A 16950-nucleotide genomic window follows, 5' to 3' on the forward strand; every position below is an offset into this window, starting at 1 on the left:
TGGACTCGATGGCCTTGTAGGCCCCGCCCAACCCTCCTATTCTATGATTCTATTCTATGATTCTATGATTTGATTATTGTTGTTATTATGAGGCTGTGTTTTGTAAGCTGTCTTGAGTTAACCTGCAGTTTTAATCACTCTATCAATGTTTATTTGCGTAATTATAAAGTTTAAAAAATTATAACGTTTAAAAGATAAACAATGTGGGGATACTAGTAATGGCCTATCTTGCAGGGTTGTTGTAAGGATTCTTGAGTACTATGAGCACTCTATCCATGCTAAACAGTAGCTTTCCTATCACACAGATTCCAGAGGGGTAGCCCTGTAAGCCTGTTGCAGCAAAAACAGCAGTCTCATAGCACCTGAAAGGTGAACAAATTGGCAAAAGCTTTAGTGGTTTGCTGTCCCACTTCATCAAATGCAAATGCAGCCCCAAACTTCCATTGCTCCAGCCAGGGCTGTCTATGTAGCAAAATGTGTACAAGCGCTCAGTTTTAGTACAACAAAGGCTGTGTCATTTTTAGTTCTCCGATTATTTTGTTGCAGATACATCGAAACCTCTCCAGCCTGGCCCTGAAGCATCCGAATCCCAAAGGTTTACGTTTTCACCCAAACTGGAAATGGGGCTGTAATTTTAATCACTCTATCAATGTTTATTTGTGTAATTTAGAGCAAGGATGCTGTTTTCTCCCATCTGTCCAGGCCATCTGCTCCTTTCGTCACTCCTAAACAACCCTGGCCTTTGACTGAGAGAGCACAGGGGTTGAAGTAAATGGGTCCAGGGCTGATATCTGATTTGGAAAGTGTTTGGTCATCCAGGTACCTTTTCCCTCTCCCACCCTGGGCATGGCGCACGGAGGTTCAAAATGACCAGCAAGACCACTGAATGTGCCTCGACGTGCAATACAGTGGCCAGGTGCCCTCCTTTGCAGAGGACAGCCCGCTATTTGAAGTGCTGTCCAGTCCCGGCCCAATTTAACCATCAGGAACCATAGTAGGGAGGGAGAGCCACAGGGAAGGCCTTGCAGTGGCCCACCCACAGTGAGCCCCTGAACAGCAGGCTGAGCAGGCACACAGGTCACCTGGCCACAATCTTCCCTAATATGGTGAGATGTATTGTATTTCTGTCTGAAATATCGTAGTAATTTCTAAATTTGCATCTATACGTTTTATGCAAATCTGTGTCCTCTTTTGCCCTCTTTCTTTGGTAATGTGTAAGTGGACACCCTGACCTCCAAATGTTGCATTCAGAACGTGGGCCAAATAGGCTACTGCAGTCAGTGGTGAAGCAGCTTGTCAATCAGTCCACGAATGCTAACGGCCCACACTTGGCTTCCAGTATTAAACATTTGCAGCATGTTTGTGAAAAGCAGTAAGAATGAGACATATTAAGCATTTTTGTGAAAACAGGGGAAAAAACACTCCTAACAACAAAATCTTCCTTGCCTGGAGGCACTCACCATAGATGATCAAGAGACGTTCGTTGGCTATTTATTTACAAAGCCCTGCTACAAAGCATAATCTAGCAAATATTCACTTGCATGGTATTAAACTGCCACTAAGATCCACATTTTGGGTCAAAATATATGGAGTGAGGAAAAAAGAATCAGTGAAATCAAATACTAATTGTCCCATGACACACTATCCCACGTTGTGTTTTCGTGATCACAAAATATACGATTCCCGTAATGCTCAGCTCTGCATTCTTCTCTCACGTCTGGTCTTGTATTGTCTTCCTCATAAGATTGCATTATGAGATCTCAGGCTCTTTAAATGTTCTGGCTCTGCTATACATACTTTTCTTTCAGGATGTCTCTATGGCAAAAGTTATAACTGTAGTTCTGTGATTGGAGCGAGGAATCCCTAGGAGAATTCTCAACTCCTTCATCAAACCACAATTGGCCCAGGATTCTTTGGAAGAAGCCACCATGGTCCTAATGGTATAAAACTGGCATACGTATGTGTGCTGAAATACCCTAAATGCTGTGTGATGTCCCTAGAGCAGGGGTGGCCAGGCTGCTGCAGGCTTGTGGGATCTACTTTGTTCTTGTTTTTAAAAGCACAATCCCAAGACCCTCCAACTGGAGCCTGGTGCAAAAGACATACACTTAGAATTAAAGAATTTGGAGCCCAAGAATTGGTTTCAAGTGCTAGAACTGAACTGAGCTTGCTATCCTTCTGCACAAAAATCCACCCCTGCTTGTGCTCTCTCACAGTCTCTCTTTCTCTCTCTCTCTCTCTCTCACACACACACACACACACAACTTTCTTCATTTCAGCAGTAACATTTAGGACAGGGAGTAATTTTGTTATTGCCATTTTTGTTAAACAATAAGTTTTTAAAATCCTTGCCGATTTACTGCAAATCATCCAGAGATCTACTAGTAGATCCCAATCTGCTTTCTGCCCACCCTGGCACTAGAGAATAGACGTTGGGCCTCTGGTCCCATCTCCTTCCATAATTGTCATTGCTTATGCTGGTGATGCATCCACTCACATTCAGCACTCTTTACATTGGTGGATATGATGTTCTAATGCATGATTACACAGCCTGCACTAACATTACAGAATAGCATCACCATACTTGCAGGCGGGGGGAATACACTTTTCTAAACATGGGATCAAACAACAGTGAAAAGGCCCAAACTGAGCCAAAATGATGAATGCAGAAGTAGTAGTCTTTAGAATTAGCAAATCCACAAACTGGGCTATTGAACCACTTCTTTAGGGATGAATGCTTGCAAGCTTCTGAGATACACAAAACTCTTCTTCATCAGGCAGTATGGAAAGGTAGTTCATTCTCAGTTACATAAAGGAGCAAAGTCAGTTACAGATAAAAATGTTTGAGGTTTTGTCTAATTTCCAAAGCTTTCATTTACATCCCCCCCCCAAAAATAAGTTCAAACATTGACAAAAAATTAAACACCAGCAACAAAACCAAAAATAAAGCAGTGATGCAGCAGATAAAACAATCCACCTAAAATCTAAAAGCAGCAACAGCAGCAGCAGAACAATCATATTGTGAATTAAAATGGCAGTGCAAATAGATCCATTTTACTTGGCAACAGAGGCTCCAAAGGGCAGGCATCAGGTGTACAGACCTACGGAAGGCATGCCAGAGATGGGAAGCTGCCACAACAGACCAGTTTCTTGGTCACTACTGGTCTAACTTCTTTGGGATTAGTGCGAGGGGGGCGGGCGGCTCTGAGCTGTGTCTGCCATTACAGCTGTGGGTTAATGGCTGGAGCAGAAGGGGACCTATTAATGAGAACCGGTCTAGAGGATTCAGCAGGCTGTTCTCACAAAGCGGCCCTGAATCTTTTTTTCTGCCTAGCAGTCTAAAATGCAAGAGCCTCACCAGATGATGGGGGAGCCCTGGCAGGTTCATTCTGGTGGAGCAGGCCCCGAGGTACCTGTTTTAGCAATTCAGAGACAATTTAGCGATTCTCCCCTGCGGTTGAGAGAGAGAGGGCAAGGAGCGGCCTAAATGATTACTACAACAGCTTTCCACTTTCAGGAACCTCTTTGACATGGATTTGTCTGCCAAGGAGCCCCTTGTACACTACAGAGGTTTGGGGACCTTTTCGCACACTAGTGGGGCAAGCATTGGCCAAAACGCTGGTGGCTGTGCATTGCAGGGAAAGATGGATAGCAGCGTGCGAGCTGGCCGTCTTTCAGGAAAGGAAATCTGCCCTTACAGGCCTGATAAGCTCTGAAGGAACTCTGGGATTCCCCAGAACACGGTATGGAAAAACCATTGGATTAGGGGAACAGTGAGTGTGTCAGTTGAAACTGAGACCCATGGGGCCTCCCAGAGGAAAGCCATCTGATCCAGGACTTCCCTTTGCAAAGAGGTGGCTTGCTCACCCTCTTCTTGGTGGCAGCCTTTGAAAGATGTGGAAACCGCTCTGCGTGTGCTATCCTCATTCCCCTCTTGTCCTTCTTTTCTCAATGCAACAATAGGGCAAACTCTGCATCTGTAGGTTGCAAGCGGCCAGCTGCAGAACACCAAACTCTGCCAAGATCAAAAGGGAAGTAACTGGGCGCATCTATGTTGTGGCTCCCAAGGGGCCTCTGCCGAGGCGCAGCCCTGTCTGGGGACACATCGTCCAAAGTTGCGATTTTGTCGAAGCTTCTCATAACTCGATTCTGCAGCTAATTTCAGATCATCTGCCTGGGATTTAGCTCCTGTGGGGGATATCGTGCGTTTGTTTATAGTGACATTAGATCATCCTGACTGACCTGTCTCTGGCTGTATGTGCAGAAAACTTTTCACACAGGCAGCAGTGCCGGCTCCAGGACTGGGGCCCTGGGAAATGCAGTGGCCCTGCACCATGGGTGGGGAGTCAGCTGCCCCCCCAGGCCTCCCCCCCCCACACAGCAGTTAGACTTGAAAAAAGCCTCAAGGTGGAGCCAATGGTGGGAGAAGGGGATTCAAACCTAATTGCTGTGGCGGGGGGGGGGGGGATCTGTAGTGTGGGAAACAGGATTTGCATTTGTATGAATGTGTATCTGAAGGAGGGGCTGCATGTGGCTCTGCCCCCACCCACCATTGGCATGCGGCCCCAGGAAGGTGGCCCCCCAGGGGAAGTGGCGCTCGGGGCAAAAAGGGTTCCCTGCCCCTGCTGTAGGAAGCCGGAACCCTCCCCCTGCTGCCTTGCCCTCCCTGGGCGCTCCGCTGTGCCGAGCACGGGTGGCCGTGTGCTCCTGCCACGAGGGCCCTTTGCTGGCCGCGGGGCCCGGGGCAATTGCCCCACCCCCCTACCCGCTGGAGCCGGTCCGGATCTATAAGCAAGCTGGAGTGGCGTGCGAGTTTCACCCCCCACTTTCAGCTGCCGCCGCTGGCAGGGCCCCAGGCAAGCAGATGCAGTGCCCTGCGGGCTGCCCCCCCCATGGCCAGGACGGTTTACTCTGCGGGAGCCCCCTTTCGAAAAAGCGTGTTTCCAGGTTCATCTGCAGGCCGAGGCGCTATGAGAGACGGGGGGCAGCGGCCCGCCCAGGCAGCCCGAGGCCCCCAGGCGTCAGCGAGCTCCGGAGCGCGCGGGCACCCCGCGCCCCCGCTGGACGCTCCCGTCACCCAGCCCGGGCAGGGCCTGCCCGTCGCGGCGCCGCCTCTTCTGCTCAAGGAGGGCGCAGCGTTCCCGGCGGGCCGCCCCGCCGCGCCCCGCCCTGGCCACCTGCGGCGGGCGGAGGACGTGGGCGCCGCCGGCCTTGTCTCCTTGGCGCCAAGAGGTCTCGGAGGGCGACCCGATACCGCGCCGAGGGGCTTCCCCCAGGGGAGCGTGCCGCGGACTGAGGCCCCCTGTGCGCCGCGCCCGCCAGGAACCTGGCAGGGCTCAAAGCCCGAGAAAGGCCCCCCTCCTTCCTGGGGGGCTGATTAAGAGGAGCCTTCGCCGTGGGCTTGCGGCGCACCCGTGAAGGCGTCGCTCCAGCCCTGCGTCCTCCCGCGCTTCTTCTTGCCTACGAGGAGCCCACGACCCGCCACACTCGCAAAGCGGCTCGCTCTCTCTCGCCCCCCCGCGCTGCGCGGAAGAACCCCCCGTCCGCCGGAGCCCCCCCTCCCCGCGGGAAAAACCCCGCGCAAGTCCTGGAGGGTGAGCGCCTCTTGCTCCCAGCCGGGCTGTACCACCCCGGCCCCGCGAAACGGGGGTGTGCCGGGGAGGGCGCCGGGGGGCCGGCGGCATTCCCAGCCCGGGCGGGGGCCCGGGGCAGCCCGGGAGGCGCCGAGCAGGGCGGGGGTCCCCGCCGGGTGGCGCCGGAGGGGCTCCCCCGCCCCTCCCGCCGCTGTCCTCGCGAGCGCCGCGGCCCCCGCTAAGCCCTCGCGGGCGGGCAGCGCCGCGTCGCTCGGATGGAGCAGTTGGCGGGGATGCGGCAGCGGCGCCGGGCGCAGCAGGAGCGAGAGCGGCGGCGGCGGCGGCGGGTGCGGGCTTAGCGGCGCAGCCTCGCCCGAGCCAGTGAGCCTCCCGCGCCCCCTCGGCCAGGTAGGTGGCGGGGCCGCGGCGCCTCCCGGCCCGCTCGCCCGCCGGCGAAGTTGGCGCAGAGGGACCCGCGGGAGGCAGCTGCCGTTCGGAGGGGCGCGCGCGAAAGAAGCCGGGCGCGTCGGGCCCCTTCTCCCCTCCCCTCCCCTCCCCTCGAGGCGGACTCTCTCCGGCTCGCGGCGGGAGCCTGCAAGGAGCGGAGAACCCCTTTGCAAGGCGGGTGCGGAGGGCGGGGAGCCCCCCCGGATCGCAGCGCCCTGTGGGGAAGAGAAGCGGGGGGGTCCCTTATCAGACACCCCTTTCTTCCTGTCAGGTATTAGTTGGTTTCTTATCCGTTGCGACTGCATTGGGGGGGGGGAGTGGAGTTGCTCTCCGCCACATGGGAACTGCAGTGTGTGTGTGCAGGGCGGGGGTGCCCCGCGTCCCATGGAAGGGGCGAGGACCCCTCCCTGTGAAGAGAAGGATTGAGGGAGATTTGCCCGCTCCTCCATCATTGCTGGCATCCGTGCTGATCGAGTGCAGTTGATGGAAAGTTGGGGGCTTGGGGGGGCTGCAATGGAGGGGGAGAGGAGCGTCTCCATTCCCTGTGGAGTGCATATGGAAAAAGAAGGGGGGAGGGAGATTCATTGCGCCCCTGCCCACGCGGTTTAATGTGGGGGTGGGGAAGGAAGTGCATCTGGGCATTGCACGCGGGGGGGGCGGGGAGAAATGGGGTGAGAGCCTTGCCTTAAGGGTGCACAACAACCCCATGGGAGCTGGAACTGGGGAGGGAGGTCTCTATCCCCACTGGCCATCCTCACGCAAACCTGGGAATGGGGTAGGCTGGGGGATGCAGAAGAGGCAGGATGCCACCACCTGATTCTCCAACCTGCAGATGCTTGGGGACTGGGGGGCGGGTGGAGAGAAGGTAGGGGGAGGGAGTAAGATGCCTCCCTGCATTTGCACACACAGACCACATTTCTGTACACACAGCTGGAGCTAGGATGGCTGGCTGCTCTCCCCGCTCCCCGCCCCGTAGCTGCCTACCACTGTGGAGCAAGCCAGGGTGGGCAGTTCCAGGCAGGTGGCCAGCACCTGCCCTTGGGGCATCGCTGCTCCATGACCTCCATCCACGGGTTCCCGTAGGCCTTTATTTCACATATCCCTCCCTTCTTAAAACTACAGAATCAGGAAAAGAGGGGAGGGAGCCCCAAATTCAACCCTCTTTCCTGAATGTGGGCATCTTGCTAGATCTCCGTGCAACTTCTTCTTGAACGCCCCCTCCCCCCAATAAAACTGGAAGGAAATTTCAAATGTTTCTAACCCAAGCCCCTTTGCTGTGCCCCTGATGGAAATTCATCTAAGTTTTCTGGGGTCTTGATGGCAATTTTTTTTACATTATATGTTGCCATATAAGGTGCTTTGCACCACAAGCAAAACAAAATCCCAGATCTTTGCCCCAAGGCGCTTACAGTCTTTACCCTGTTCTCTTTTGGTGATGTGCCTTACCAAACGTTGACACCATATAATTAACTACTGGGGTTCATTACTGCAAGATCTAGTGAAGGCTTCTTGCTTCAATGGCTTTAAAAAAGGAGTAGATTAATTATTGCTTTCTATGATATCTCAACTTTATTCCACTGTGGAACTGAAGCGGCTATACATGTGGTTCCAAGGTGGTCTCCCATCCAGGAAGAGGCCAGACTCTGGTCTGTTTAGCTTCAGCAGGTTGTTACATCACATGCATTGACAATTTGCCATAATAAGTTAATGGAGCCTACATCTTGGGAATCAGTGAACTAAAATGGACAAGCATGGGCGAATTTAATTCAGGTGACCATCATATCTACTACTGTGGGCAAGAATCCCTTAGAAGAAATGGAGTAGCACTCATAGTCAACAAAAGGGTGGGAAAAGCAGTACTGGGGTACAATCTCAAAAACGACAGCATGATCTCAGTATAAATCCAAGGCAAGCCATTCAACATCACAGTAATTCAAGTCTATGCCCCAACCACTGAGGCCGAAGAAGCTGAGGTTGATCAGTTCTATGAAGACCTACAAGACCTTCTAGAACTAACACCAAAAAAAGATGTCCTTTTCATCATAGGGGATTGGAATGCTAAAGTAGGAAGTCAAGAAATCACCGGGATAACAGGCAAGCATGGCCTTGGTGTACAAAATGAAGCAGGACAAAGGCTAATAGAGTTTTGCCAAGAGAACACGCTGATCATAGCAACCACTCTTTTCCAACAGCACAAGAGGCGACTCTACACATGGACATCACCAGATGGTCAATATCGAAATCAGATTGATTATGTCCTTTCAGCCAAAGATGGAGAAGCTCCATACAGTCATTAAAAACAAGACCTGGAGCTGACTGTGGCTCCGATCATGAGCTTCTTATCGCAAAATTTTGGCTGAAATTGAAGAACGTAGGGAAAACCACTAAACCATTCAGGTATGACCTAAATCATATCCCTGATGAATATACAGTGGAGGTGAGGAATAGATTTCAGGGATTAGACCTGATAGACAGAGTGCCTGAGGAACTATGGACGGAGGTCCGTGACATTGTTCAGGAGGCAGCAACTAAATCCGTCCAAAAGAAAAAGAAATGCAAGAAAGCAAAGTGGCTGTCTGAGGAGGCTTTACAAGTAGCTGAGGAAAGAAGGGAAGTGAAAAGCAAGGGAGAAAGGGGAAGGTATATCCAACTGAATGCAGAGTTCCAGAGAATAGCAAGGAGAGACAAGAAGGCCTTCTTAAATGAACAATGCAAAGAAATCGAAGAAAACGATAGAATGGGAAAGACTAGAGATCTTTTCAAGAAAATCGGAGCTCTTAAGAGAAGGTTTTGTGCAAAGACAGGTATGATAAAGGACAAAGAAGGCAGGGAGCTAACAGAAGCAGATGACAGTAAGAAGAGGTGGAAAGAATACACAGAAGAACTATACAGGAAAGATCTGAATGTCCCTGATAGCCATGATAGCGCGGTCACTGAACTTGAGCCGGACATCCTCGAGAGTGAAGTCAAGTGGGCCTTAGGAAGCATTACTAACAACAAAGCTAGCGGAGATGACAGTATTCCAGCTGAGCTATTTAAGATCCTAAAAGATGATGCTGTGAAAGTACTGCACTCAATATGCCAACACATTTGGAACACTCAACAGTGGCCACAAGACTGGAAAAGGTCAGTTTACATTCCAGTTCCAAAGAAGGGCAATGCCAAAGAGTGCTCAAACTACCGTACAATTGTGCTCATTTCACATGCCAGCAAGGTTATACTCAAAATCCTACAAGCTAGGCTCCAGCAGTATGCGAACCGAGAACTACCGGAAGTACAAGCTAGGTTTCGAAGAGGCAGAGGAACTAGAGATCAAATCGCCAACATTTGCTGGATCTTGGAGAAAGCAAGAGAATTCCAGAAAAATGTCTATTTCTGCTTCATTGACTAAGCTAAAGCCTTTGATTGTGTGGAGGACAACAAACTGTGGCAAATTCTTAAAGAGATGGGAGTACCAGACCACCTTACCTGTCTCCTGAGAAACCTGTACAAGGGTCAGGAAGCAACAGTAAGAACCGGACATGGAACAACCGATTGGTTCAAAATTGGGAAAGGAGTACGACAAGGCTGTATGTTGTCGCCCTGCTTATTTAACTTATATGCAGAGTACATCATGAGAATCGCCGGGTTGGATGAATCACAGGTTGGAATTAAGTTTGCTGGGAGAATTATCAACAACCTCAGATACGCAGATGATACCACCCTAATGGCAGAAAGCAAAGAGGATCTAAAGAGCCTCTTGTTGAGGGTAGAAGTGGAGAGTGCAAAAGCTGGTTTGAAACTCAACATTAAAAAAACTAAGATTGTGGCATCTGGCCCCATCACTTCCTGGCATATGTAAGGGGAAGAAATGGAAGTAGTGACAGATTTTATTTTCTTGGGCTCCAAGATCACCGCAGACGGTGACTGTAGCCATGAAATTAAAAGACGCTTGCTCTTTGGGAGGAAAGCTATGGCAAACCTAGACAGCATAGTAAGAAGCAGAGACATCACCTTGCCGACAAAGGTCCGTCTAATCAAAGCTATGGTTTTCCCAGTAGCAATGTATGGCTGCGAGAGCTGGACTATAAGGAAGGCCGAGCGCCGAAGAATTGATGCTTTCGAACTGCGGTGCTGGAGAAGACTCTTACGAGTCCCATGGACTGCAAGGAGGTCAGATCAGTCAATCCTAATGGAAATCAACCCTGAGTGCTCATTGGAAGGACAGATACTGAAGCTGAAGCTCAAATATTTTGGCCACCTAACGCGAAGAGAAAACTCCCTGGAAAAGACCCTGATGCTGGGAAAGATTGAAGACAAAAGGAGAAGGGGATGGCAGAGGATGAGATGGCTAGATAGCATCACCGATGCAATGGATATGAACTTGAGCACACTCCGGGAGAGAGCGGAGGACAGGAAGGCCTGGTGTGCTATGGTCCATGGGGTCACAAAGAGTCAGACATGACCTAACGACTGAACAACAACAACAACATGTATAAAGACAGTATATCACTGATGCTGGAAGCAACAGGGGAAACCTGTCACCTGCCTGCACAATAAAGGTGTTGACCCAGCGTGCAGCAGCTGTGAAAAAAGCAAGTTCCATGTTGGAGCTCATTAGGAAAAGGGTTGAAAACAGAACTGTCAACGTCATAATGTCTTTAAAGAAGAGTCTTATGCTCCCACACCTTGCATATTTTATATGGGTCAGGTCATCATACCTCAAAAAAGTAGTGTACTGTAGTGTGGGAAAAGGTGCCCAAAAGGGCAGCCAGAAAGGGTCAAGGAGTTGGAGCAACTCCCCTAGGAGGAAAGGCCACATGGTGTGGGACTGGGCTTAGAAAAAAGGTTGACTAAGGGGTGGGGGACATGATAGAGGTGTACAAAACAATGGTGCTAAGAGTGACAGAGAGACATTTTCCTCTCTCTCATATTACTAGAACCCAACAAAGTCATCCAGTAAAACTGACTGACAGGCAAAATTTGGATCAGGCAAGAGGAAGCACTCGTTCACACCCTGCGTAATTGATTTATGGAACACACTGCCACAAGACATGTGGTGATAGCCACTGATTTTGGTGCCTTTCAAAGGAGATTCGGCAAACCCATGGAGGTGAATTAATGCCTCTGTGGCTACCAGTCAGGATGGCCGTATGCAGCTTCAGAGGCAGTCCGACTTGCACCAGTTGCTGTGGTGCAACAATCCAGAGAGAGCTGTTTCCTTTGTGTCCTGCTCGGGGCTTCCTGGAGGCATCAGGTTGGCCGGGGCCCTGTGAGCAGCATGATGCTGGATCAGATGGACCTTTGGTCTGATCCAGCAGGGCTCCTCTTAAGGTCTTGGGCCCTGCTCCAAACGTCCTGGAGGCTTTTCGTTGTTGCCCGCTGTCAGAGAAAGAATGTTCCCTTTGGTCTGATATAGTAAGACAGCAACTTTGTGCCTGTTTCATAAATTGGTTGTGTGAATTCAGCCTAAAATGGATGTCCTAGCGAACAGCAACCACCTCCTCAAAAGGGGCTGGGTGCAGATGGGTAGAGGAGGAATCAGCAGCAGGGGCCAAAGGTCTCTGATCTTTAGCCCCATCGAGAGCATCTGGGTTAAAATAAATGGAGCAAAGAATAAAAGGAACCTGGTGGTCGGAGTCTACTACCTTTTTTGAAACTTTTGAAAGGCAAATAGCCACTGTTTTAAGGAAGCATGATGTAGTAGTAATGAGGGACTTCAATTTCTCTGATATTTGTTGGGAGACAAATTCTGCAAAACATGGCCCCTCCAGGAAATGCCTGACTTGTGTGGCGGATAATTTCCTCCTACAGAAAGTAGAGGAAAGAACTAGAGGATTGGCTATCCTTGACTTGATCCTAACCAACAGAGATGACTTAGTGGATAAAGTAGCAGTTACAGGAACTCTGGGGGAAAGTGAACATGTTGTACTTGAGTTCTTGGTTCTAAGAGAAGCAAAAGCTGAGTGTAGTCAAACACGTACCCTGGATTTTAGGAAAGCTGATTTTAATAAATTCAGAACAATGATCAGTAAGGTCCCATGGCAAGCAACTCCAATGAGAAAAGGAGTCCAAGATGGGTGGGAGCTTTTAAAAAAGGAAATTCTCATGGCACAATTACAAACAATTCCAACAAGAAGAAAAGGTGGAAGACAACAGAAGAAGCCAATGTGGCTTCACAAAAAGCTTCGGGATGACCTGAAAACAAAAAAGGACACATATAGGAAGTGAAAAGAAGGCCAAGTAACAAAGGAAGAGTATAGGCAGGTAGCACAGAATTGCAGGGATGGTGTCAGGAAGGCTAAAGCTGAGAACGAGCTGAGGTTAGCGAGGGATGCTAAAAGCAACAAAAAGGCTTTCTTCAGCTATGAGCATAGTAAAAGGCAGAGGAAATAAATGGTGGTTCAGCTATTAAATAAGGATGGCAAAATGATAACAGATGACAAAGAAAAGGCAGAGGTGCTCAATTCCTACTTTGGCTCAGTCTTCTCCCAAAAGAGGGTCTATGACCCCCCTGGCAAAGATGAAGTACAGGCTGAAGGGGCAGGATTGCTGCTTGAGATCAATAGGCATATGGTCAAGGAACACCTCATTACTTTGAATGAGTTCAAATCTCCAGGGCCAGATGAACTGCATCCTAGAGTAATAAAGGAACTGGCAGAAGAACTCTCAGAACCACTGTCTATTATCTCTGAGCAATCATGGAGGACGGGGGAAGTGCCAGATGACTGGAGGAGGGCTAACGTTGTCCCTATCTTCAAAAAGGGTAAAAAGGAGGAACCTGGGAACTACAGACCAGTCAGTCTGACATCAATCCCTGGGAAAATTCGGGATCAGATGATAAAGCAATCCATCTGGAAGCACCTTGAAAACAATGCCATGATTACTCGAAGCCAACATGGATTTGTCAAGAACAAATCCTGCCAGACAAATCTGATCTCATGTTTTGATCAAGTCACCTCCCTTGTGGACTGTGGGAATGCTGTAGACATCATATACCTCGACTTCAGCAAAGCTTTCGACAAAGTGCCCCATGATCTCCTGATGAGCAAACTAGCTCAAAGTGGGCTAGATGAAACAACGATCCGGTGGATCCACAGTTGGCTACAGAATCGGACTCAAAGAGTGCTTGTCAATGGGACCTTCTCAAACTGGGGAGAAGTAATGAGTGGGGTACCACAGGGCTCAGTCCTGGGCCCAGTGCTCTTCAACATTTTTATTAATGACTTGGAGGAGGAGGTGCAGGGAATGCTGATCAAATTTGCAGATGACACAAAAATTGGGCGGGATAGCTAATACTTTGGAAGACAGAAACAAAATGCAAAGTGATCTTGATAGACTGGAGCGCTGGGCAGAAAACAACAGAATGACATTGAATAGGGATAAATGCCAAGTTCTGCACCTAGGAAAAAGAAACCAAATGCACATTTACAGGATGGGGGATATGTGGCTGAACCACACTACAAGCGAGAAGGATCTTGGAATTGTTGTAGATCACAAGCTGAATATGAGCCAACAATGTGATGTGGCTGCAAAAAAGGCCAATGCTATTTTGGGCTGCATCAATAGAAGCATCGCTTCCAAATCCCGGGAAGTACTAGTTCCCCTCTACTCAGCACTGGTTAGGCCTCATCTGGAGTACTGTGTCCAGTTCTGGGCACCACACTTTAAGAAGGATGCAGACAGACTGGAGAGGGTTCAGAGGAGAGCAACAAAGATGATCAGGGGACTGGAAACAAAGCCTTCTGAAGAGAGACTGAAAGAACTGGGCATGTTTAGCCTTGAGAAGAGAAGACTGAGGGGAGATATGATAGCGCTCTTCAAGTACTTGAAAGGTTGTCACAGAGAAGAAGGCCAGGATCTCTTCTTGATCATCCCAGAGTGCAGGACACGGAATCATGGGCTCAAGTGACAGGAAGCCAGATTCCGGCTGAACATCAAGAAAAATGTCCTGACTGTTAGAGCAATACAACAATGGGACCAATTCCGTAGGGAGATGGTGGGCTCTCCCACACTGGAGGTGTTCAAGACGAGGCTGGACAACCATCTGTCAGGGATGCTCTGACTTGGATTCCTGCATTGAGCAGGGGGTTGGACTCGATGGCCTTGTAGGCCCCTTCCAACCCTACTATTCTATGATTCTATGATTGATATTCTTATCCTGGTGAACTACAAACTGTCCCAAGAAAAGAACTTTCAGTGTAACATTCTGCAGCTCCGTGTCCCAGTTTCAAAACAGATGGCAAAGAAACCTATAGGCTCCTGGAGGCAGGGACCTGCGTTGTTGTTTTTGGTTATGCTTTAAAGCCTTGTGCATATTGATGGCAATGTATAATTGTTAATCTTATTAGAAAAAGGGAAAGTAAGGTGCCTGTTAAGGGGCCGCGGTGGCTTAGTGGTTAAGACACTGAACTGCAGACCGGAAAGTCGGCAGGACAGCAGTTCGAGACCCGAGTGCTGCGTGACGGAGTGAGCTCCCGTCTTCAGTTCCAGCTTCTGCCAACCTAGCAGTTTGAAAGCAAGAAATTGCAAGTAGATAAATAGGTACCGCTTCAGCGGGAAAGGTAACAGCGTTCCGTGCACCTCGGTGTTCAGTCATGCCGGTCACATGACCACGGAAGTGTCTTCGGACAGCGCTGGCTCTTCAGCTTAGAAATGGAGATGAGCACCACACCCTAGAGTTGGACACGACTGGTTGGGGACACCTTTACCTTTACCTTTTTAAGGTGCCTGTAATGTTTTTTAAAGCCTTCGATAAGGGTTGGAAGAATTGGAGATGCTTGATCAGCCGGGCCCCTAGAAATGTGGTGCTGACACCTAGAATTTGGAAGTAGGAGATTTTTTTCCAGTCATGCCTTGGAGGATTTGAGCAGAGCTGAGACCACTGAAAATCCTTGCGCATTATGATAACTGAGAGCTGATTTACACATTCTGAAGAATGAAGCCCATGTGGCAAAAGTCTTGGATGTGTCATCTGACTGCTGGTGGAGGTAGCCTTTTTTTAATGTTCCCCCAGGGAAAAACAACAACAACCCACCTCCCTGGGCATGGAGTCAAGTGGCGCATCCAAGAGCAGGCTCTGCTAACCTGCTCTCCTTGATGTGATAAAAGGAGGGTTTTTGTTTTTGACATGAGGGAGTATTCAAAAATATGATTCCCCACTTATGCCAAAAATTCTGATGTGGTACCAAAGTTCTGCCACCTTGTTCACTGCTGTGTGTAATGGCTCTGGAATGTTCTTGTATAGCCGTCCCGAAGGGCTAATGCTGAAATAACCTTTGGTGCTGGTGGGATGACTTAGAAACACATCCCTGCAGGGAAGGGCAGGCACTTTGCTATGCATTTGCATGGGAGGATCTTGATGAGATGGATGATTCACATAATCTAATGATCAGGATCCTGGATTCCTGCTGGACTGTGCTCCGTAACTGTTGGAAAATTAAGAAGAGGATGTGAATAAGCCATTTGGATGACATTTCCCTGTGTAGATGTGCTCAAAGGATTGCGTCAGGAAGTCCTGCTGGGAACACTAAATGTTGCACCGACATAACGCCACCTCTACAGTCTACGGCTTGGAGGAAAGGGCCTCGCCAGAATCTAGTGCCTCCAGGGTTTTGGACTACAACTCCCATTATCCCAGACCATTGATCACGAGAGCCAGTGCAGAGAAGTGGTTAGACTGTTGGACTGGGATTTGGGGAAACTGGGTTCTAGTCCCACCCGGCCTGAAGCTCCTTGGCTAACTTTGGGCCGGTCCCTGATTTTCAGCCTAACATACCTCTCGGGGTTTTGTGGGGATAAAATGGAGAGGAGGAAGAGGGCTGCGTAAGCCACCTTTGATTCCTTGCAAGAGGAAAGAGGGCAGGATATAAATGTAGCAATAAATAAATGCTGTCTGTGGCTGATGGGAGTTCTGGTGTAAAATATCTGGAGGACACCAGGTTGGGGAAGGGTGTTCTAGGTCCCTCAGAAGAGGTCTGTGGTCTTTACCCCTGCTTGAGCGCTTCCACAAGCTGGCTGCTGTTGCAAATGGGGCTACCGAGACCTGTGGGTCATTCAGCCAGCGGGTCCATTTTGAGCAGAGGGAGTGAGGTGGCAGCCCAGATCCTGCCACCTCTGCTCACCCCTCTTAAACACAACTGCCCCATTCTCCTCTCCCCACGCCCAGACCATCCCTAGGATGGGCAGGGGCAGGTTAAGAGTGCTGGCTGTTGGGGTGGCCCAGATCCTACCAGGGGCCGCTGGTCCCTAGCGCCTCCTGTGAGAGGGCAGCTGTCACGCGCTTGGCCCTGGGGAGGAATATTTCCATAGGCCAGAGTCTGGGATATCCGGAAACGTCCTTTTCTTCTCTGGGGCACATTCTCACAATAAACGGAGGGTGCTGAGGAGACGAGGAGTGGGAAGCACAGGATCTGGGATCTTGTAGTGAGTGGGCCATTTGCTGCCAATTGCTGTTAAGCTCTCACTGAAATTCTTCCTTTTCAGTTCCGGGACCTCCTTCCTGTGTCTTCTCTTCTGTGGGTGAGTATTGGAATGTAGCTAAATATGGTATATCTTGTATAGCTGAGGGGGAGCGGGTCTTGAATCCCAAGGAGAATCCCGGACGCTTGTTCAACCAGGCCCCTAACAACTAGGGGCTGACACCTAGACATGGGAAGGAGGAGGAGACTTTCCCCCCCAGTCCTGCCTTGGACAGTTTGGGCAAAGCAGAAGCTGATTAAAATCCTTGCCTTTTTGTCAGAAATGAGAACTGATTTACACATTAGGCAGAAAGAAGTGGTTGACTTGGGAGGCAGAATTCTGGAATGTGCCACCAGACTGCTGGGGGAGGGATCTTTTTTAAATGTTCCCCCATGTAAACAAACAAACAAACCCTCTATGGAGAGACACCACTGAAAAACGTTAAAAGGGTATTTGCAAAAACAATGCTGAAGAAATCCTGTGTCCTTGG

At 49.8% G+C, this 16950-nt stretch overlaps 1 protein-coding gene across 3 annotated transcripts in view; it reads left to right on the forward strand.

Moving 5' to 3' along the window:
• The first annotated feature begins 4685 nt into the window (after window positions 1-4685).
• The window catches only part of HPCA (hippocalcin), a 39066-nt gene continuing 26801 nt past the window's right edge, over window positions 4686-16950 (forward strand). The window contains exons 1-2 of one of the 3 annotated variants that reach the window (XM_084816133.1): window positions 4686-4856; window positions 16485-16520. The gene's annotated coding sequence lies outside the window, so the exon portion shown is untranslated. Of the gene's footprint in view, window positions 4857-5175; window positions 5595-5776; window positions 5982-16484; window positions 16521-16950 lie in introns of those variants that run through there. The other 2 variants (XM_084816132.1, XM_084816131.1) reach the window with 2 other exon arrangements.

This window comes from Heloderma suspectum, chromosome 10 (genome assembly GCF_057233095.1).
Source record: "Heloderma suspectum isolate Gila_16-S chromosome 10, 16-S_ref, whole genome shotgun sequence".
Classification (NCBI taxonomy): domain Eukaryota; kingdom Metazoa; phylum Chordata; class Lepidosauria; order Squamata; family Helodermatidae; genus Heloderma; species Heloderma suspectum.